The sequence below is a fragment of the Clarias gariepinus genome, chromosome 22 (assembly GCF_024256425.1).
Source record: "Clarias gariepinus isolate MV-2021 ecotype Netherlands chromosome 22, CGAR_prim_01v2, whole genome shotgun sequence".
In the NCBI taxonomy this organism is placed as follows: domain Eukaryota; kingdom Metazoa; phylum Chordata; class Actinopteri; order Siluriformes; family Clariidae; genus Clarias; species Clarias gariepinus.
Window position 1 is genome coordinate 24,487,827 of NC_071121.1, and position 24,221 is coordinate 24,512,047.

General features: G+C 36.7%; 1 protein-coding gene across 1 annotated transcript in view; it reads right to left on the reverse strand.

Annotated features, from left to right (window-relative positions):
- Nucleotides 1-20,241, reverse strand: part of LOC128510841 (sex comb on midleg-like protein 2) — a 42,985-nt gene extending 22,744 nt beyond the window's left edge. Inside the window, exon 1 of the mRNA XM_053483374.1 lies at nt 20,049-20,241. The gene's annotated coding sequence lies outside the window, so the exon portion shown is untranslated. The remainder of the gene's footprint in view (nt 1-20,048) is intronic.
- Nucleotides 20,242-24,221: the final 3,980 nt, after the last annotated feature.

Sequence of the window (24,221 nt, forward strand, 5' to 3'; positions counted from 1 at the left end):
GAGGGCTAACAAGCAGCAGGTGAGACCGAGACAGGAAGTACTGACCGTATAAGGAAAGGAGGATGTAAAACAGGACAGAGAGTATAAAGGGGATAAAAAATAATAAAAAACAGGAACGGATCGAGAGGGACCTGAAAGCAATTATCAGAGAGTTCATCTCACGGACACACCATGCGACGCTACGCTAATAAAAAAACAAAAAAAACAAAGCAAAAAGCGAAACTGATGCATTAACCGATCTCTCACTTCATTGGCAGGGAATAATTACTTCTTACACTTTACCAGCTTACAGTAAGCGTCCAAACGAGTTCTCATGAACGCTCTAATGAGGAAATTAGTTTAAATTTAGTTTTATTTTTTGTATATATTCATCAATTTTAACAACGAACATCGTCACAAAGCTTCTTTAAATAAAACATCCGGATACACTTTATAAACAAAAGTATTTGATCCACAGCAGTTAATTATTGAATTCAGGTGTTTCAATTCAAACAGGCCCCTTATCCCTAGTAAAGGGTGATCTTAACGCTTCAGCATACTGTACCAAGACGTCTTGGACAATGCTATGCTTTTATCAACTTAAATGTTTAAGACCGCAGTACACAAAGCAAGAACTATACAGACATGGTTTCAGTGTGGACGAACTTGACCGGCCCTAACACAGAACCCTGATCTCAACCCCATCGGGCGTCTTTGGGATAAACTGGAACAGAGATTGCGAGCCAGGCCTTCTCGTCCAACATCAGTACCTGACCTCATAAACGCTCTACAGAATGAACGCGACACGAATTCCCACAAAAAATCTTGTAGATGGCCTTCCCAGAAGAGTGGAAGCTGTTATAGCTGCAAAAAGTCACACGTATAAGCGTGTAGTAAAAATGTTCAGCCCCATCTGTTGAATTTTGAGGTGTAACTAATGATTTAAATTTTAAAGTAGCTTATCTTCTCTTCCCGTGGGCCGACTGCGATGACACAAAGCTTATGTTACCTCAAGCTCGGCCAAATACACCTCTGAAAACTCGTTCAGACAAACAGACAGACATAAATTCCACATTCCACGACGTGTTCTATTACTCATCTTACGTCCCCGACAAATTATTATTTTATTTTTTTGCAAATATCTTAAACGGCAACTTCACAGTTTTATTAGACAACTCTATTGATTTATAAATTTATAATTGTGACTGAGTTCACACACACCACTCTGACATTTTCACTTCTGTCTGTGTATTTTAAAAAAATTTTTTTTTCCAGTGACGTAGCGGTGGAGTTCTGGTTCAGGCCACGGCCACACCGGGGGTTAAAATAACACAGAGATACCCGCGGGGTCGGCGTTGACGCTGACGTTTTCCTTTACGCTGATGACTGATGATATTGTGCTGTTAAATATACATTATGTCAGCATAATGCCAGAGGAAATGAGGAAACAGGAGGTCTGCTTGCTGTTCATAATGTGTGTGTGTGTGTGTGTATGTGTGGTTTTACCCCTCACTGACAACCATGACGCCATATTTAAAAGGTAGGTTAGAAAGCTTCAATCTGATTTATTTGACTATACGGTCAACTGTACTACACAACTATACTATACAGTGAACACTAGGCAAATTTACAACCCATAGGTGTTTCTTTATAAATAAGATTCTATTCTATCAGAACGCCATCCAAGCAGAGGCAATTTAATAGACAAATAAACGTATTCAATAATGTACCAAGTACCTGAAGAGTATAGCTAGATTTCCGAATAACCAATAGTCTTTTATTCCTATTATACCATTTGCCAAAAATATTTTTTTTCATTAATGGTTTATTGGGTAAGATTTGCTCTTAAAAATACTAAACACGTGACATTAAATAATATTTGACTGATGCTACCAGGGATCGCCAGATACGATATTATCACAATATTCAGGTGCCGATTTTATTTGTATTGTAATCAAAATTCACAAATTTATTAAAATTCGAAACTAAATCGGCAAATCATTCGTTCCTACCATACAGGATGATATGTGAATAGTGTAAAGTGAACCACCTGTAGGTTTATAGATTATTTATAGAATTACAACATTTTACCACCGCGAATGAAAACGAAAAAAAAAAAAAAAGAATTCCTCACAATACTCAGGTGCTGATTTGATTTGTGTTGTGATCAAGATTTTAGAAATACACCAATTCAAAATTATCCTTTTTTTTGTTCTATCACATATATTAGAGGAACTGCAACATTTTTATAACATCAAATGCAAACACAAAAAAAGTAAGCCTACCCATATTTTAACACACGGACACAAAGCTCCGCCCTCAAAAGGCGTGGTGGTTCAACAACAGTCAGCATCAGCAACGCGTCCTCTTGAGAATTTAAGAAAATCTGGAGAAATGTTAGGGGCGTGTCTATAACGTGACGGACAGGGGGCCGATGCAATCACAGTCAAAACCTTCCGAAGCTTGATTTTCGCCCGTGTAATATATAGTTTTTTTCTAAGAAAAATAGCTCAAACTGTTATTTATTATAATTTCTACATAATTTTGTGCATGACTTATAAATATGCAAATACACATGGATGCGTCATAATTTTTAGTTATCTGTTTATAGTTACAACTACTGTCATGGAACGTCCAAAAAGAGGATCCAGTTAGCATCTGTAAACAGTCGTGACCTCACTCTTCTCGAGAAGTCGTAAACTATAACATGTGCCATGATGGAAAATTAAACTTGTAGCTTTAATGAGTTGTGTGATGACACCGATTTTGCAATTTAATCGTTAATTTTGATTATTCGACCTGATTCATGAGTCGATGAATCAGTTTTTGATTCAGAATTGATTCACACTTCAACTTGTATTTATTAACGGTATTGTTGCAAATGTTAAATGCATCTTTTACAAAGTACAAGCAAAACACTTCTCTTTTTTTGTTCCAGAATTATCCCTTCTCATTTTTCTTTTGGAGTTTATGAGTGGTCCGTGCATTACTGCCACCTGCTGGACTGGAGTGTGGTGCAGAAGATAAAAATACATGGTAGTACGAGAGGTGACATTTAAACGATTGATGACAAATTAATGTTACACAGCATTTCAACTTTTAAAAAATATTATAGTAGTTTTTAATATACATCGGTATCTCAGCATACAAATTGTTCTTAATAGTTCTTAAGGCGGAAATTTTGTACTGTGAAACACATTTTCTCATAGGAAATAATGTAAATGCAAATTATCTGTTACAGCCACCCAAAAATATTTCCAATAATACCAATTTCCAACACAATAATCATATTTGTTGCATATAAAAACAATCAAAACATTAAGAAGATGCATGTAAATGTAGTAAAATATGAAATAAATAGAGATTAAACATCACTTAACCTTAAATTATGATTCTACTTGGCACCAGCTGCTTTAAAAACAAACTGCTCTAAAAACCTTTTCTTCTTGCTACCGTCCTTGCTCACATTCTCAGCTCCCATGGTGCTTCACTAAATCTCACCACTGTACTCAGAAGACTGTAAGAAACATGCGCTACTGATTAAACAACATTAGATAGACGTCAGTCTGCCTTCGACTTGCAGCTCTAATGCGCTGACACTGGAGACTCCTTCACAAAACCCCTAAACAAACCGAGATCATGTAGAATTTCACTCAGAGCGCTGGACGTAGAAATCTCATCGACATGGCAATTACTACGCAAACGAGAAAATCTCGATATTAAGGAGGCAGTAAAGTGTGGAAATCATTAAATCCTTACACCATTAATCCCATAATATTATTTAGTTGCTCCATAAACGTTTGGTGCAAAAAATAAAAAAAAAAACAGATTTTTTTTTAAAGCCTTTCGTTTCTGAGGAAGCAGAAATGTCTGGTTAGTGTCTGTCTCACAGATGTCTTTCTGCTCACCATACGGGAACGAAGGACAGCTTGACTTTATTATAGTCAGCTGTAGACTTTATATATCCTACTGTACACACACACACACACACGAATAGACCACAAAAATCCTCATGGGAGCGTCCTTCATACGTTAACGCCAACCGTTTCATGCGTTCAGCTTCTACAAATTCGTCGCTTTTTTTCCCCTTGGTGGGCTACTTTCACAACTTTACACGCGCACAGAAACGTCGATGGTAAACGTTCAGGTCGGCTCGGCGGTGTGATGATGGAGTCTGATAGGGAAATAAAAGTTATTGCGCCGTGACGTTTCGATAATAAAGAGGGATTTGAGCTGAAGTGGACGAGCAAGAGCGTGGGATCAAAGCATCTGGATAAAAAAATCTCGTTACGTTTAATGTTGCGTAAATAAAATAAATAATAATAATTTCTGTCATCGCTGTCTTTATAATCTGTCAATAATAAATTACTAAAGAAACGATGACGGATCCAAAGAAAACCGTTAATATAATCCTTTGATTGGCCAGAACTCCCGCCAATCCGCTGTTACAGAAAGTTCATCAACACCTTCTGAGCAAAATATGGCTAACATAAAAAAAATTTAAATATAAAAGCGACTTTCTTGCTCCGTGTGTCCAGTGAAACCCCCGTACTCACTACTGAAGCATCCCGCTCCACTGTCACCTCCATCAATCTCCTTGTTGCCACGGGCGTTAAAGATTCCTCCGAGCTAAATGTGTGCATGCGAGTGTTTGGGTGAGGGCTTGTGTAAATGTGTGTGTGTGTGTGTGTGTGTGTGTCAGAGCTGAGAAAAAAGAAAAAAAAAAAAAAAACTTTAAAAGCATTCCAGCTACATTTCCTCCCACAGATTCACACACTCACGTCCCCCTCACACACACACACACACACACCCCTCTAGGCTACATCAGCTACACTCCACGCCCTCAACACGCGTCTCCAAACGCTTCAGCTAAAAAACTTCCAGACTGTTCCGAAATCGTGTTTTGGATCCGTTACGAGGAGACGCAAGAAACGCGCGGTTAGACGAGAAACAGTGTAGTAACATTCATTATTGATTGATATACACATTGATTATCTGTATAAAAAAGTTTTGAGAATGACACAAATATTAGTTTTCACAAAGTTTGCTGCTAAACTGCTTTTAGATCTTTGTTTCAGTTGTTTCTGTGATGTACTGAAATATAATTGCAAGCACTTTATACGTTTCAAAGGCTTTTATCGAGCATTACATGACATTTATGCAAAGAGTCAGTATTTGCCGTGTTGGCCCTTCTTTTTCAGGACCTCTGCAATTCGACTGGGCTCTCAATCAATTTCTGGGCCAAAATCCTGACTGATAGAAACCCATTCTTTCATAATCACTTCTTGGAGTTTGTCAGAATTAGTGGGTTTTTGTTTGTCCACACGCCTCTTGAGGATTGACCACAAGTTCTCAATGAGATTAAGATCTGGGGAGTTTCCAGGCCATGGACCCAAAATTTCAACGTTTTGGTGCCCGAGCCACTTAGTTATCACTTTTGCCTTATGGCACGGTGCTCCATCGTGCTAAATGCATTGTTCTTTACCAAACTGTTATTGGATTGGTGGAAGAAGTTGCTGTTGAAGGGTGTTTTGGTAACATTCCTTATTCATGGCAATTCGTGTTTTTGGGCAAAATTGTGAGTGAGCCCACTCTCTTGGATAAGAAGCAACCCCACACATAAATGGTCTCAGGATGCTTTACTGTTGGCATGACACAGGACTGATGGTAGCGCTCACCTTTTCTTCTCCGGACAAGCCTTTTTCCAGATGCCCCAAACGATCGGAAAGAGGCTTCATCAGAGAATATGACTTCGCCCCAGTCCTCAGCAGTCCATTCACCATACTATCTGCAGAAGATCAATCTGTCCCTGATGTTTTTTTGGAGAGAAGTGGCTTCTTTTCTGCTCTTCTTGACACCAGGCCATCTTCCAAAAGTCTTCGCCTCACACCTGCCTGCTGCCATTCCTGAGCAAGCTCTGCACTGGTGGGACTCCGATCCTCTTTAGGAGACGATCCTGGCGCTTGCTGGACTTCCTTGGACACACTAAAGCCTTCTTAACAAGAATTGAACCTCTTTCCTTGAAGTTTTTGATGATCCTATAAATAGTTGATTTAGGTGCAATCTTAGTAGCCACAATATCCTTGCCTGTGCATTTTTATGCATTGATTTCAAGCATCACCCTCCTTTTAACATGTCAAGTCTGCCAGTTCTAACCCAATCAGCCTGACATAATGATCTCCAGCCTTGTGCTCATCAACATTCTCACCCGAGTTAACAAGACGATTACTGAAATGATCTCAGCAGGTCCTTTAATGACAGCAATGAAATGCAGTGGAAAGGTTTTTTTGGGATTAAGTTAATTTTCATGGCAAAGAAGGACTATGCAATTCATCTGATCACTCTTCATAACATTCTGGAGTATATACACATTGCTATTATATAAACTTAAGCAGCAACTTTTCCAATTTCAATACTTATGTTATTCTCAAAACTTTTGGCCACGACTGTACGTATATACTGTATAACAGAAAGGTTTTGTCTCTGTACGTTGGTCAGAACTCGCTCTTTCGATGATCTCTTTACGTTTCAGATATCAGAGGACCTGAAACCAGTCTCAGAAAGTGTTCTGTACATATGTCTCTCTGTGTGTCTGTCCAACCTGATTTTGTCACAGTAATAATCTACTTTAAAATAAGCTACTAATGCGCTACTTGCTTAACGTAAACAAACACCAGCACCAATAATAGATATTAATTAGAAAAACTAAATTGAATATGTTTACTGGTATTAGTTCATATTTTCACTTTGGCTGAAATAACAGTACTGATGTGGTATAAGTGAATTTTTATTTTATTTTACTCTTGTGAGTGGCACACAGATGGTTGTGGGTTCGTTGGTGGGATTTGAACTCAAACTTGTTCTCCATCTCTTAAACTAGAATGCTTTTCTGTTGTGCATGTATATATATATATATATATATTTTTTTACGCGTAAGTAAGAGCAGAACACACTCACATCCACACACACACACTAACACTATGGGCAGTTTGGAAACTCCTAAGAGGAAACACATGTGGGGAGAACATGCACGCAGTCCGGAGGTGTGAACCTTTAAACCCCGAACCAGGAGGTGCGAGGTGACACACATAGCCCCACGGCTAAGTGGTTAGCACTGTCACTTCTCCCCTCCTGGGTTGCCCATTGCTACTAACACAAGTCAAACTGAGAAAAAAAAAAATGACACATCTGTTCCCACCCTCTCTCTCTCTCTCTCTCTCTTCCTGTTTAGAGTGTTTGCTCTTGCGGTTCCCCGTCGCCATCATCTGCTCTGCGGTAACGCTGGTTTCTGCTCTGGCTGTTTGATGGTCGACGGGTTTCGCAAACACACTTTTTTTTATCACATCACATCGGAGCAAGAACAAAACCACGGGACGTCCAACACCTCCAACACCTCACCGAACACCTGCCTCTCTGTTGATTCTTTTCTTTTTTTTAAATCGCTGGACATGTCAAACCTAACTGTAAATAATCACCACACACAGGTCATACATTTCATTTTGTCGAATAAACTGGTGTATAAATCGGTGTCATAGAAAAACAAAAATCTATTTAACCATTAATAGCCGGGACTCATTTTATGATTAAAGGCAGTATGTGGTTTACAGGTAGTCCCCGACTTGCAAACATTCGAGTTACGGATTTTCACAGATACAAACGGACCGCGGTTCTACTTCTGGTTCAATCGCGGAAGACGCTTACGTCTATTGTACACAAAAATAGACACTGCAGTGCCCCAGATACCAATATTTACAATTATATACAGTATCCTCAGTGTGAATGTATAAAATGTGGGTGGATGCGGGAAAAACGAGTCGGCCTCACCGGTTTAAACAAATCAGTCCTAGAGCATAATGATAGAACATGTCTGTCCTGTAAAACTGTCATGATGGAGAATAATCCTAATTTCAGAAAAAAACGAGACTGAGTTCCCAGTACAGTGGAAAACAGCTGAGAAAATGGCATCCTGCATACAACACTGTTACATTTGACGTGTGTGAGGTTACGGTTACGGGTTTTAGTCACACAAGGGCAGTGTGGACAGTAGGGGTGTGACGAGACGCTTTTCCCACGAGACGAGACGAGACACGAGACTGGGTTCACGAGAACGAGACGAGACTTTTAAACCTTTTTTTTTTTTAAAGAAATCCTCAATGTTTAAATATATAGCAAAAGTAGCATTTTATTTAACTGAAAAACACAAAATGCAAAAAATGCATGTCCATTTTGAAATTTAACTTTATGAAATAAAACTTCTATTTTGATGAATGATATACAGTAATAACATGTAAACACTGCAAAATATTTTGCCACAAACTGACAGGCAATTAATTGCACAAAAAAAAAATCAATAGTATAAATAAAAATAAATAATAAACAACACAAATATCCCTTTACGTGCAATTAACCATAATTAGTGTAACTATTAAAGTAGTGCTGTCTTAAAACTCAAGAGTGCAAAACAATGAACAAAATTTTCTTAAGCATGGAAAAAAGAGCTAAGACCTAGGTAATGAGGTAATGACCTAAACAGAACAGCCTAAGATATGGTCATGTTCTTTTTTAAGAATAAGGGATGGCCTACTTTGGTTCCAGTGTGTGGATGAGTCGCCGAAATCCCCGATTTTTTCACCACAGAAAATGGTCTCATATCGGCTGCAATGAAAACGCTGATGTCTCTCGTTATTGCCGTGGCTCTTGCATTGGATGGTGGAAGTTTGGCTGCAAAGGCATTTGTTATGGTTGTTTGCCCTTTCATGCGAACTGAATTGCTTTCCCGTTTCCTTTACAGGGGCAGCTCTGGTTGTTTTTTAAATGCTTTTGCATAGTGCTTTTGTAAGCAGAGATGTACAGTATTAATTTCTTACAGTGTTTGCAAATTGTCTTTGTCTCGTCTGTCATTTTTTTGCCGTTTCTTATTTCCACAAGGAATCCAAGATGTTGTGACACCAACGATTTAAATGTCGCGGGCGCATCTTCTCTCCTTACTTCTCCCTCACACTCCATCATGCCAACAACGCAAGGTTATTGTCATGTTCCCGTAAGACCAGAGACAAATCTGATCTCACGAGATCTCGTCACACTCCTAGTGGACAAAGATTTAGTCGAGTGGATTTATATACTTTTACGTTGTATATTTGTGCCAAAGGTGTATAAGATTTACTTTGTCGAACTTAAGAACAAATCAGACTTATGAATGTGCTCCTGGGACGGAACTTGTTTGTAAGTCGGGGACTATTTGTTCGATGTCATAGTGATAGTTTCTGAATTTAGTTTTGTATCAATTTGTTCAAGAAATGCACTTAGAAAAGGTTACATATTAAAATACTGAATGCCAATAAATCATTAGAATTGTTTAATAGAATAAAATGTACTTTCGTTGAGCTTTTTAAAACAAGTTGGTTTTGTCCACCGTTTTGGAAATGATGTCACGGGTACACAGATTCACGGACCGCCACATGACTGCACCAGAATGTTCATGTGATGTCACTTAGGAAATTCACGAGCTAATATTTGTCTGCAATGTGGACGAATGTGATCTCAGTTTGGGGTGTCCATCCTGTAGGAAATCCTGCACCGACACCCAAAATGACCTGTAGTACGGAAATACGCTTATTTAAAAAATATATTTTAAGCAAGCATTTTTAGATCCTCAAAACGTCCTGATCTTGCACTGCGCTGTTTTTCTGTAATATAGATGGATTTGAAGAAGTGCCATGTTTTCCTGTCTGGTGAACAGACGCCTTCAGGAAAAAGGTCAAATGAGAGACAACCTTTAAGTTTGTCCCATTTTTAGAAGAGGACAGATGTCCTTATTCTGCCGTCCAAATGGGACAGACGTTATCCGGGTGGTCCAAATGCCGAAACGAGACGCTGGCCAAATGGACCGTCTGCGATCGGAAGCTTCCAGAATGACAATAACTGGGGAACGATTCTGCCATTTTCTACAACTTATACATTTTCGACCTTGTGCTTGTTCTGAACTAATGCGCTGATGAATGCATTATAACATCAGAGACAGCAGAAGCTAAGAAAATAATCTAATTCTCTAATTCTAATAATTTGCGTAATCACTTCGTAAAAAGCACACCTGGTAGTGGAGCACGAGCAACAAACCAATACATAACAATTGGTAAATAAAAAAATGTAAAAAACGGTATTGGTGCTCTTTTTTTTTCTTTCATACATATAATATAGCAACATATGCTATAACATATGTATGAAAGAAAAAACATAATTATGCAACATGGAAGATTATTGCTTCTCTAAAAATATTCAAGTTGTTAACTTCAGCTGTTTTGGAGACTGATGATATTATATGAGCCCCAAAAATGGCCATTTTTCTGTGTTATACTGTCTCACTTCAAACAATAATCATTTAAAATGGAAATTATTCATATTTCTTCATGAGTACTGATACTAAAATCAGAAGGACATGACCTGTAAGGATCTTTGCTTACATTTAACTATTTCACAAAAATTAAGAACTTTTTCCCCCAAAAATATCTGTAGTGTCCGTAACCATGTCAAATCCACGTTGCAACATGTTAACAATTTAGCATTTTAGAATAAGACACTTTTTTCAGGTTTATGTCTTTTTATGTGAAATTTAAACTGGCAAAATTTCATCTGAATGACAGTTAAGACCGTTGGACATTTAAACAAACAAAAAAAAAAGTAATGGACACTACGGACATAAAAAGCATGAAACTATATTTGGCAAATGTGTTTCTTTTTATCTGATAAAAATATTAACGTGTATTTATTTACAAAAACTAAGCATGGATCAGGAAATAAAAAGCATTAAGTATTAAAAAAAAAAAAAAAGTTTTATGATCCTTTCTGAAAATTCACTTTTTTACCCATGTAGGTGAGCACATCTGTCCTTTTAGCACGGATACCATGTTTTGGCTGAATACATACATTAAAAAATTTTTTTTACAATTAAAGGTTTTGCTCAAACACCTTAAACATAAACAATCTGGGAATCTTTACACCAAAGACACTCTTTTCTTCATGTCCCTTTAGAGAGTTTAATAATTACTATGAAAATTAAAATGATTCGACAAACATCTGGAGGAAATCTGCAGAGGTTTGAAATCTCCACCGGTGCTGAAATACGGGGAGACGTTTTAGCCGAAAAACAAGATTTTTCCCCCCACTAATGTCACACGCTCATTAAAGTTGTAATTGCTTGACACAAATTCGGGCAATGGGTTTAATTCTGGCAGATCATTTGGGAAATCAACTATCTAATGGAGCGGATCTTTCAATCACGGCCTTGAAAGTAACGTTGGGATTAAACCGGTGAGCACGCTGTATAGATATAGATATCCGAATGTTACTTTCAAGGCCGTGACTGAAAGATCCGGATGAAGCAGCGCTTCGCTCCCCCCCTCACCTGAGCACGTGGCAGAAAGCACAGACAGCAGCGAAATCCAGAGAGAATTACCCTCAGGATATAAAGCCAGGGAGAAGACGGGGGAGAAGATCGGCTCTCTGTAATGAGCCGAGGAGCGAGGGGAGGGACGGAGAGAAGAGCAAAAGAAAGAGAAAGGAAGACAGAGATTTAGCTTACACCATGTTAAACAACAGGAACAACAGCAGGATAAACTGTACTTATTCTGTTTTTATGTAAACAAGGAACCGGAAAGTGAGGACTCCTCTCTAGCTGGAGGTCTTTCACATGTGGAGGAAAACCTGTTACATATTGCTGACACACCTGGTGTTAAAGTTACTGCTGTAACGACATCACAGGGTATAATCAAGTGTAGCATAGTTATACTTTATAATTAACTATATACTTAATAATGTTATACATACTGACGTTTCAGACTTCGCGGCTTCGGTCGTTCACGGAAAATTGCACGTGGAAACTGCCGTAAAATATCCTTCGCAGTGTCTTTCTTTCGTGGCAGTATATAATTTTTCCATGCATTTTTTTTGTTGTTTTAGCTAAACTATTAATAACAATAACTGACTTATTTTGTAACATAAATAATAACGGAAATTCAGCTAAATTTCCATATAAAATATAACAGTGTAGAGAAAACACGATGCAACCGTAGAGGCAAACAACGCGACTCGGGGTGCTAAATTCTTACGTATTTACCCTACAGTACTGATACCAAAGAAATAACGCTCGCAATAAATTACAGTATATATTGGGAGTGGGGGTGGGATCTGTATTTTACATTCTAGCGCTGCGAGAGACAAAGCAGTACAGAACAGTAGTACATATACATCTTTTTGTTTTTGAGCTGAGTTTGAAATGAAATGAAAGTGTTTTGGGAAGAGATTCAGGGTTTAAACTATAAAAACGCATCCAAAATTTGTTGTTTTTCACAGAAAAAAAATTTCAGGGTTCGACCGTATACTTGATCATAAGTAATATATGTATTATATACTTTAGATAACACAGTGTAACAGTGTATACGTTCTCAGAGGTAAAGACCAGGCTCTCTCTGAGCATCAGCTCTGCAAGCGGATGAGAAAATAATACCTGGAATTGGGAGGGAGGCTTTCCCCAGAGCAGTGTGCTTCAGATGGCGCCGAGGGCCATGTGCGTGCCTCTCTGGCTGAGAAGTGTATGTGTGTGTGTTACTGGATGCAGGACGTAGCCGGGGGGGACGCATTCCTGAGTCTCTCACACAATCATCCCCTCTTTTCTGACTTGCTGGGCAACATACCTTTCTCTCACTCTTACACACACACACACACACACATCTCTTCGTACCCCAGCGCGTAAAAGTGATGTACGTTTCTGCATTTCAATCCCTTCGTTTATGTATGAATGGCAAGCGTAGAAGAAGGTGTGACTCGATGGGGGGGCGTGAAAGTGAGCACTTAATGAGAAGAGCTCACTGAAAGCAGCAGCAGCAGCAGGCGAGCGGTTTGATCGTCTCGCTCTCTGTCTCCAACCAGAGCGATGTCTCCCGCGGCAGCTCAGATAACTTTCAAATCCTGATATGTTTTTTTTTTTTTTTACACTTGAGACAAATATCTACAGGTACTAGAAACAAACAAAACAGATGAGCGGGTTAAAGAGAAAATGAGACTACAAAATGAACTGCAGTGCTGAGGATCGAGGACTACAATCGTTTTATTTGTTTATATATTTATATTTAGGAGTCGTTATAGTAAGCTCTTTAATCTAATTCATTTCAATATTACAGGTTTGCATTAAATATAACATATTTTTCCGTTTCCATAGTAACGGCACACGGAATCTACAAATCATAATTGATAATAATGTTGTCATTTTCAGTAACAAGGTACGTGTTTAACAATGTTTTGGAAGGAGTCTCCAGTACCAGTGAGGTTAAGGACACGTTTTGACACTTGATCTGAGTACTTATCTAATAATATTCTTTATTCTTTCAACTTGCATATCAACCATATGAAGCAAATCAATAGTGGTGTGAATCTCCAACGATCACCAGATACGACATCATCGCGATACCTCGGTACTGATCCGATCTGTTTCATGATTTCAAAAATATACAGATTCGATATTAAAATTTGTAAAATAAACAAATAAATAAATAATAAATGTAAACGGGTAAACAGTTGAGAGCACCACCAACAGGATCATAGAGGTAATTTACATTACCGCCCAAAAGTTTGAGATCACTCGCAACTTTTTTTGTTTTTGTTTAGTGATTTATTTTCTACATTCTACAACAAAACTGGGGATTTCAAAACTATAAAAACACATACGGAATTATATAATTACGTAACAACAACAACAGTGTGTTGTTATTTTAAGACACAGAGGTCAGCTGTTCTGGAACAGTTCCTGCAAGAACAGTATTGTGTCAAGTGCATTTGCAAAACCCATCAAGCTCCATGATGATGAAATCATCTCTCATGAAGACCTGCCCACAGAAAGCAAGACCAAAACTGACCTCTGCTACGGACGAGAAGTTCATTTAGAGTCACCAGCCTCAGAAATCACCAATTAACAACCAGCACCTCAGATTAGAGCCGTTATGAAGCTTTACAGAGCAGAAGTAGCAGATATACATCTCAATATCAACTGTTCAGAGGAGATTATTGCGTAACGCCTTCAGTATTATTTTACAGTGTAGAAAGAAATAAAAATCAGGAACGAGCATGGAGTTAGAAAGTGATCCCAGACCTTTAGCGTCTATATATCGACCACGTGACACAAGTTACTAGTGATGGGAATCTCCAGGGATCACCCGAAACAACATCATCACCATCCGATTCAATATTTAAATTTGTAGAGATTTTGTTACAATTCTAAACAAACTTCACAGGTTATTTACTGTGCTTTGTGTAAACAGTTAAACACCTGGAGGATCACAGAGGAACAGCACTGCTTTACAACCTCAAACAAAAATTATTTAACATTGATTTTGGAGTCAGTGTCGTATAAAAATAAACATTACTTGAACCACAAACAAATAAAAAATAAATTAGATCACTCAATCAAAATTCTTTTCCCCATTTCTACAAATTACCAAGTAAACACAATAAACCTACATGACTGCACAATATGAAACAAACAAAACTACTCTGCTTTTCGCTGGTGACACGACGTATGCAAATGCTGGCTTGACATCACGGTCGTACGCGCAGCGACGTGTTTAGTCAAATACATATGAGTGAAGGAAAAACAGTGCTTGTGCCAGGGATGGAGCACTGCAGGTTCTGATTAAACCTCAGCAACGATAATGGAATAATTCTGAATAAATCACTGAACATTTCAGCAGAAAGAAAAAGCGCACTACAGAGAACAGCTAATAAGCGCTCTGTTCTAGTCGCTGTGTTCATGCGTCTGAGATACGCAGCATGCAAACGAGCATCCTGATCACGCTCACACACGCTACATGAGTGTCCCTGGGTATAAAGGCTGACTCACGGCATTCAAATGACCCCGCATGCTGGAACAGTATTAGTCATGAAAATAACTCATTAATCATGTGACGTCAAAGGATGAGCAACCTCACCCCGAGATCTCCCAGTGGCGAGTTCTCACAAGAACATTAAAGCAAAACGCTAACATTTTAGCGAAAACACAAGAACTAAATTCATCACTGAGTGTGTGGAACAACTCGCTGGACATGTTGGACGTCTGGACATATATTTTCAGCACCACAAGTCCACATGTGAAATATATTTTATTTTTTAAAGAAATTAAATGTTAAACTCCATCTTTGAGTCAGTCATACTTTCTCTGACTCATGTCCATTAGTACTCGATGTTTGACTCAATTTCTTATGTCTTTGGAGCCTCGTCATGTCCATTTGGACTCCAAATTTAACTCAGTCTCATGTCCATTTGGACTTTATCCTTGACTTCTTCTGATGTCCATTTGAATATAATATTTTTTTCAATCTCACATCCATTCAGACTTAAACTTTGACAGAGTCTCATGTCCATTTGGACTCAAACTTTGACAGAGTCTCAAGTCCATTTGGACTCAAACTTTGACGGTGTCTCATGTCCATTTGGACTCAAACTTTGACAGAGTCTCATGTCCATTTGGAATGACACTGAAGCTACTTTAAAATGTCCCATGTCTAAAAGCAATAAAAGAAGTCTAGATGTGTTTAGATTTATTTTACATTAGTCTTATTCTGACCTGAATGTCCTCTTGAGTTCTGGATGCTCTATAAAGCGACTGTAATGTCTGTTTAGAGCCGTTATCCCAGTCGTGTCTGAGAAAGAAATTTTTCTGAAAGAATTTAATTTGCAAACAATTTAAAAAGGAACAACCTTTTCTAACATCTAAGTGAAAAACCAGGACGATGTTTATTCACATAAATCAGTCTCACATTTAAAAAGGTCATATTGTCCTCCGACAGACTGAAATAAATAATACAGCAGCGGGGAGTGCGATTACTTTCGGAAACAGACAGGCCTGAATAAGAAACGGCTTCATAGGAACATTATCATTATCATTTATTACGCACGTGGTAAAATATTCATAACATTGTCTTTTGTAATAATAACAGTGAGCTCTAAATCATCTGAGGGAGGATGGTGGGAAAGATTACTGCGAACATTATCAGGGAATCACGAGTGTATCACGATCGTCCGGCGAGCTCAACGAGAAACACAAGTCAGTGACGACTGCAAGACGCAAACAACACGAAATAAACAAACTCTAAAAAATGTCCAGATTGAAAGTTAGAGATGTGAGCGTGAGTAAACCTAAATACTCTCTAACATTCGGTATATCATTGTTTAATGCTCTAAGACAAACTATGTTATAATTAAATATTATTATTATTAGACACAAAACACTATTAATAATAATAAGTTTATTTTATGTAGCGCCTTTCAAGAGACTCAAGGCCACTTTACAATAACAAAAATGTTTACACATAGAAAAAGACATCTAAACGACAACTGAACAAAATACAGATAAACATGAAAACCGGTAGAATTTATCTAAACACATATTCAAAGATTGGGAAAACAGAACGGGAAAAGATATGTTTTAAGGTGGGTTTTGAAATCCTGTAGTGAAGAAAGATCACGGATGCGTTTGGGAATAGAATTCCAGAGTGTAGGGGCAGAAATACTAAATGCTCGTCCTTCAAATGATGCTAATCTATGGCGAGAAATTAACAGTAGATTAATGAGAGATCGGAGTGTGGGAACAGGGGAGTAAGTATGAATAAGATCCGAAATATATGGGGGAGGCAAGACCGTGGAGTTTATTTACAAATAAGATTAAAATTTATTTATGTTTACTTATGTTTATTTATGTTTGCACTTTTGAAGCGGCAAAACATCGCCATTCCCCCTATAATCCTTTAAGTGGCGCACTCTAAACTCTTCACACGCCGCTAGGCAGCTCATCGTCCTGTGTCGTCGTAGCAAATTATTTCTAAAGTTTGTCTAGGATTGATACAAAAATCAGTAATATCGGATTTTGATGTTTGTAAAATCCGAATCGGCACCAACGTATTGTGATAATATTGTATCGGCTTGTGTCTGGTGATCCCCGTCCCATAGTATCCATCAAATAATAATACTAATACTACAAATACTACCATAAATATTATTACAACTATCACTACGACTACTACTTATAATAATAATAATAGTAATAGTGTTATTATGTTAAAGATGAGGGGAAAAATTGATTCTGTTTTCTTTTGTGCAGTGACTCATGTATCGCCACACTTATACATTTTATTCTTTGTTTTTTTATTTCTACATTTATAATAGAGACGAAGTGCGGTAATAAGTGTGATGGGTCGTGACCGGTGATATAATTCAGATATAAACAATTCTGTCCTTAGTGCAGAACCTTTCAAGTGCCGCAAGAGAAACACATTTTTATGCCGTTACATTACCAAAAATCGTGCACGTTAAAAGCCTCCGATCTGCCTTTTTCTCTAAACTCTGCGAGCAAATTTCTTCCAAACCCACTCACTACACACACTTGCACCAGTCTCAAAACACCGCAAGCGCTAATTAGTCGAAAAACATGTGTGTTAGAAACACTGCGTGCCTGCGTTGGAAGCCGTACACGCCCACGTAAATAACAAATAAATTAAAAAAAAAAATAGATGAATAAACCTGGATCAATGTGAAATTTAAGTCAAAATTTAAAAAATCCTAACAATAAATAAAAAAAATCTGTACATAAATAAAAAATAAACAGCAATGTAAAATATGTACTGTTACTATAATCGTTATTACTATTTCACTATATTATTATAAACACTGGTTTTAAATAATAAGCAAATATAAAATACACATTTTTCTTCTTGTTATTGTCTTTATAAATATTCTGCCTGTCCAACTTGATTTTGTCACAGCATCAAGCAAAACTTGTTGAAAAGAATTTAATGAGACTTTTGCAGTATTATATCCTGCACCATAAGTGAAATAAAAATGTTGAGTAAAAGTGATGTTATGAACAGTTATGTGCCGGATTTAATTATCTACTTTAAAATTATTTACTAATGCGCTACCTGTAAAATGTAAAATTTCCTAATATTTAGAAATACCAACACCATATAATATTGTCCCACCAATCAAAATTCTGAGAAATTAAAAAAATTAAAGGGTTTATCTTTGTTGCAGGCAGACATGTACGCGGGATTCAAGCTGAAATAATAATAATATCACTGATTACATTAAGGCTGATTAGATTATTTTTACCTTTAACCTTTCACTAACCTAGATTTGACCTCTGCTCTGTCTGGAGAGCGATCTCTTTCTCAGACAACAAAATAAGTATACATACAATATACATTCTGTTGTCAGGTTTCTTTCATTTTATTCCTTTTTTGATTTTCATAATATTTGCTGGTTATATACCTACTGGTTCATTCTGTATATAAATATTTCAACAGCCTTATTTCCAGTTTCCCCTTAAGTCCAGTTTCACATTATGTCCAGTTTCGTTCCTGCCTGTATATACAAATCATCATGCATGCGTATAGAGAAACAGTACATTCGTATTACTTGACTATCACCTGACACAATTACCTCAATAATGCACCTTAAATTGTAAAAAATGTATCTTTTTTTTTAACTTTTACTTACAACTTTCCCTTTCCCTCATTGCAATTCTTGCTTGTTCCTTACTTGTGTAATATGTGAAATGGCTGCTGTAACGATACAATTTCCCTTTGAGATTAATAAAGTACGCTATCTATCTATTTTGACAAACTCTTTAACCGTCAATGACATGTACTTACACTAGTGCAGACGAACAGGATTTCTTCTAAGACTGGTTTCTGGTTCTCCAATGTATTAAATGTAAAGATCTACAGTAAACCATCTTTAGCACTTTATCCTGTGTCCAGAGTCACGGGGGGGGAGACTAAGGGCATGAGACTAGGAGACCAAGGGCATGAGACGGGGTAGACAATCAGATGGGGTGCCAATCCATCACAGGACACACATACATGCGCACACACATTTACACACTACGAGCAGTTTGGGAATGCCAATCAGCCTAACCTGCATGTCTTTGGACTGTGGAAAGAAAACTGGAGTACCCGGGGGAAACCCACCAAACACGGGGAGAACATGTAAACTCCATGCACAGGCAGAAATCGAACTCGGAACCTTGAGGTGCGAGACCACAGTGCTAGCCTACTACTACCACACCACTGTGCTGCCTCCAGATAAAACAAACCAAACCTAATTTAACATCTCATTTTGTATCAAGTAATAAACCACAATGTAAAATACTGTATAGCTGCAAGCGATGATGAACGGGCCCAATCACCTTGTGCCATCGCACCGGAAAGACAGTGGGCGCATGCATTTAAAAGTTATCACACTAATACTATTATGACATGCTTTTAAGAATTAAGGGGGAATTTTATGTCAAGACCTCCGAAAAGCCCCGGATGCTGGAAAAAAAACCATCACACTCATCATCATGTGATGCCATAATGATTGGGCCCTAAATATTTACTGTTGGTATAATCATTATTGTTATTTTATTATATTATTATGAAGAATTTTTAAAGAAAATAATGATAAGAATAAGAATAAAATATTAACCAAACACTATTTTTGTCTTCTTGTTATTGCTTGTTGTAAATATTAACAGTTACTTGCTGTAGTAGTAGTAGTGAGACAGAACTGTGAATGTGGGTTACTTGTATTCTTTTTAGTTTCTTTTTTTCTTTGAAGTCCACTGAGTCTAAAACACACTAAAGTTTTGTGAACCCGAGGAGAGCGCGCGCGTCATCCGGCCTGCTCTGTGACGACTCGGGTCAAGTCGCGCTCGGAGGAAACGTCACCACGGCAAGCCTTATTACAGCAACAAGAACACAGCAGCACAACTGTGTACAACTGCGTCCACACACACACACACTCACACTCAAAACAAGAGCGCTTATTACCGCTTTATGAAGGTTAATAACGGTCGCGGATGAGAAACAGCTCGCGACGCGGTCAAACTGTTTACACTGCTGTAAAACCTGCCCGCGTACACACACACACACATATATACACACACATATAAACACACCGAGCACAAGCGGATCACTCACACACACACACCACGCACCTCCGCACAACCCGCCGAGCCGCGGAACACACACAAAGGCGTCCCCTACCTGCGCGAATCTGTCGAATTTCAGGCGGATCTCAGGACTTTTCGCCAGACCTCGCCGCCATATTTCGATCGCCTCCGCGCGCCTGCGCATGCGCAGCGCCTGAACACCGAGCGACGTTACGTTTCGGACTTTCCAATGAAACCGCCGCTACAGCGTCATTTCTCCCACCCGTTTTGGGACAAGCCCCGCCCCCCTAGCGTGCCCTAATTGGCTGCCGCTTCACTCTTACAATCCTGAAAACAAATTTCCCCGGCGGCGGTGACGTCATCACCCATCTATCTATGTTTGTTTGTTCGTTAGTTTGTAAACGTGCAAGTTTACACGTGTAAATGTAAACAATTGTATTTTTAAAATGTGTGTACCGGTTTCCTATTTATAATTTTTTATTTCGTTATATTATTATATTATTTAATTAAATGATATATAGTTCAATTTTTTATTTATTTGTTTGTTAGTTAGTTTGTTTGTAAACTGCAACGTGTAAACAGAAATTGGTGCATTTTTTTATATATTTACAGGTTTTATATTTATTTACGAAATGTAATTATATCATTATATTAAATTATACTGAATTTTTACTTTATTTAATTTTGATCTATCTATCTATCTATCTATCTATCTATGTCTGTTTTTTTGTTTGTTAAGGTCGCAGCTCAAACGTTACGGAAACAAGTTTATTTTTTATTTATTTATATAGATTCTATTTATTCTTTATATTTACTTATTATATTATTATTTTATTTTATTGATTTTAACTTCATTAATTTATTTATTTTTAGCTATCTATTTTTGTTAGTTTGTTGTTTGTAAATGTATACTATGTTCTATATTTTCTTTATATTTAATTATATTATTAAATTATTACATTATATTTGATTATTTTATTCATTTTTAATCTATCTATCTATCTATCTATCTATCTATCTATCTATCTATCTATCTATCTATCTAGTGCATAGTGGCTTAGCGGTTAGAGCTGTTGCCTCGTTTCTACAGGGTCAAGGTTTGATTCCTGCATGACCCCTCTGTACGTGGTGTGTTTCCTCTGGGTACTCCAGATTTCTCCCACAGTCCAAAGACATGCAGATTAGGCTAATTGTTGTTAACAAATTACCATTATAGCTGTGGTGTGTGAATGTTGACCGGAGGTCTTATCACGGTTGTGAAAAAATGGGAATAAATATAATGGTCACCATTGGCCTCCACAGTCTCTAGTTAGACTGCAGATTCATGGAAGGATTGTGTGGATTTATCTATCTATATTTGTTTCTTTGTTTGTAAATGTGCAATTTAAACGTGCAAATGAAAACAAGTGTATTTTTTATTTATGTAGAGATTTTCTCTTTATTTTTTCCTATTTTTTTTTGTTAAACATGTAATTTGATTTTAACCAGGTTTATTTATCTATAATTTTTTATTTATTTATTCACGGCATTCTTTTTCCATTTCTTTCATTTATTTGTTTGCTTGTTTAAAATGAGTTGCCAAAAATATGATTAAAATCTTTTATCGTTTTACTTTTTTTATTTGTTTGTTTGCTTGTTTTATTTTTTACTTTGTCTCTAAAATATCATTAGCAATTTTCTTTTATTTACAAATTATCAGTTATAATATATATATATAATATAATATATATATATATATATACTGTACATGCAGAATGCAGCAAAAACATCTATACACATTTACAGAAAAGAAAAACTTTCTTGCAATTTCTTGCTATATGTTTTAAACCAAAAAAAAAAAAGGTGAGAAAGCTGATCTAAAACCGGATATATTCAATTCTGTGTGCGGTCTTCTACATTTTTAAAGCTTTAAAGCTTTTTTGTAGGCTACTCTACAAAACGTCAAAATGTTGAACACCTAGCTGAGACACCCTCTAAATGAACATCATCCACACTGTATACTTAATAATGTTTAACTGTGCAGTATACTTATAACCAGTGAGACACGTGACCTTGTTTTAAGACCTGTTTTGGGGGTAAAACCCACGAATTACAGATTTAATAATAATTCCACAAAAACATTTCACATACTCCTATATTTCATAAATTTCTCTTCTGTAATGAAAGTGAAAATAAATGTCTAAATGAGTGTTTGTGTGTGTGTGTGTGTGTGTGTGTGTGTGTGTGAGTGCCCTGCGATGAATTGGCACCCTGTTTTAAGTCTCCTGTTATAGACTCCAGGCCCCCCGCGACCCTGTACAGACCCTGTACACAGAGCGGTATCAAAGCGGTATAGACGATGAGAAGATGGGACAATAAAAATCATACTGTGCTTGTACCTAATATCACTAACACAAGGGGGCGCTGGTAACATGTAAAATAGAGGAGGTAAAAAAATCTTTTGCAACATGTTTTTTCAACATATTGTAGATCTATTATTACTATTGTTTTATTATCATTAATATTAGTAGAAGTATTATTTGTCCCTGATGATGATGATGACTTGCTATTACCTTTATGTTTTATTATTATTAGTAGTAGTAGTAGTAGTAGTAGTGGTAGTAGTAGTAGTAGTAGTAGTAGGCCTTGCATTGAATAGTATTGGTAGTAGCAATTATAGTGATTATTATTAATTACATCATCAACAACAACAACAATACTACTACTACTACCAATAATAATAATAATCAGTCATCATCATCATCATCCACATCGTCATAATCATTATCATTTTGCAGATGGATGTATTATTACTACTTTTTCCTTATTATTATTATTATTATTATTATTATTATTATATAATTTTAGTAGTAATACCAATTTGTCCCTGATGATGATGATGGTAATTGTGTATTGCTAATGTTGTTATTTTATAGTATGTTTGGCAAACTTGCCATTACCCTAAATATTGATTATAATAACAATAATGATAATAATAATTATTATTATTACTATAATAATAATAATAATTTTGATTATTATTGTTATTATTATTAGTAGTAGTAGTCGTAGTAGTAGTAGCGATGGTAGTAGCAATGATAGTAAATATTATCATTACTATTATTATTATCATCATTATTATTATCAATACTACTACTACTACTACTAATAATAACAACAACATTTATTATTAGACTTATTATTGTTATTGTTTGCTCATTAATATCATTAATACTACTAGTAGCATTTGTCTCTGATGATGATGATGATGATGATAATGTATTGCATTGTGTTTGACTTGCTATTACAATTTATCTTAAGAATTATTATTATTATTATTAGTAGTAGTAGTAGTAGTAGTAGTAGTAGCAGTGCTTGTATTAATAGTAATGATACTAACAACAATACTAACAACGACAACAACAACAATAATAATAATAATGTTCAGGATTATTTTTGCTATTGTTTTATTATTATTATTATTATTATTATTATTATTATTATTATCATTATCATTATTATTATACTTAAAGATGAACAACAACAACAATAATCATCATCATTTTCAGACTTATTATTGCTATTGTTTGGTTATTATTATTATTTCGTATTAGTAGTAGTAGTAATTTGTCCCTGACGATAATGTTTATTGTTGCTAATATTAATATTAGTAGTAGTAATTATAATTATAACTATTATTATTATTGCTAACAACAACAAAAACGTTAATAATAATAATAATAATAAGAAGAAGAAGAAGTTTTTTTTGCAGACTATTGTTTGCTTATTATTATCATTAATATTAGCAGAAGTGGTAACTTGCCCATGATGATGATGGTGCATTGTTGTTGCTGCTGTTGTTTTTATTGTTATTATTATTATTATTATTCCTTCTCTTACTGTTACTCCTTAGAGCTGCTATTACTTTTTAGGTTTTTTCCCCACCTGGCAGAAGAAGAAAAAACAATTCACGTCCAAACTCAAATAATTTCTTTTCTTCGATCATGAAAAGAAGAACACCACCAACAACAACGACAATAATAATAATAATAATAATAATAATGAGGGAGCCCGCGCGCTTCTCTCGCCAGAACTCTATTTTGACAGGTTCAGCCGAAGAGACGTAACCATGGAGCCCATGTCCCGCCCCCTAGCGGCCGACCCGGGTGCGGGGGTTGGTCGGTTAGCGCAGAGGCGTGCGCGTGCGGACCGCGGCGCTCCGTCCTGATTGGACGGCGGCGCGTCGCTCAGAATAACTGTTGCTATCAGCTCTCGAGCGCGACGCGAA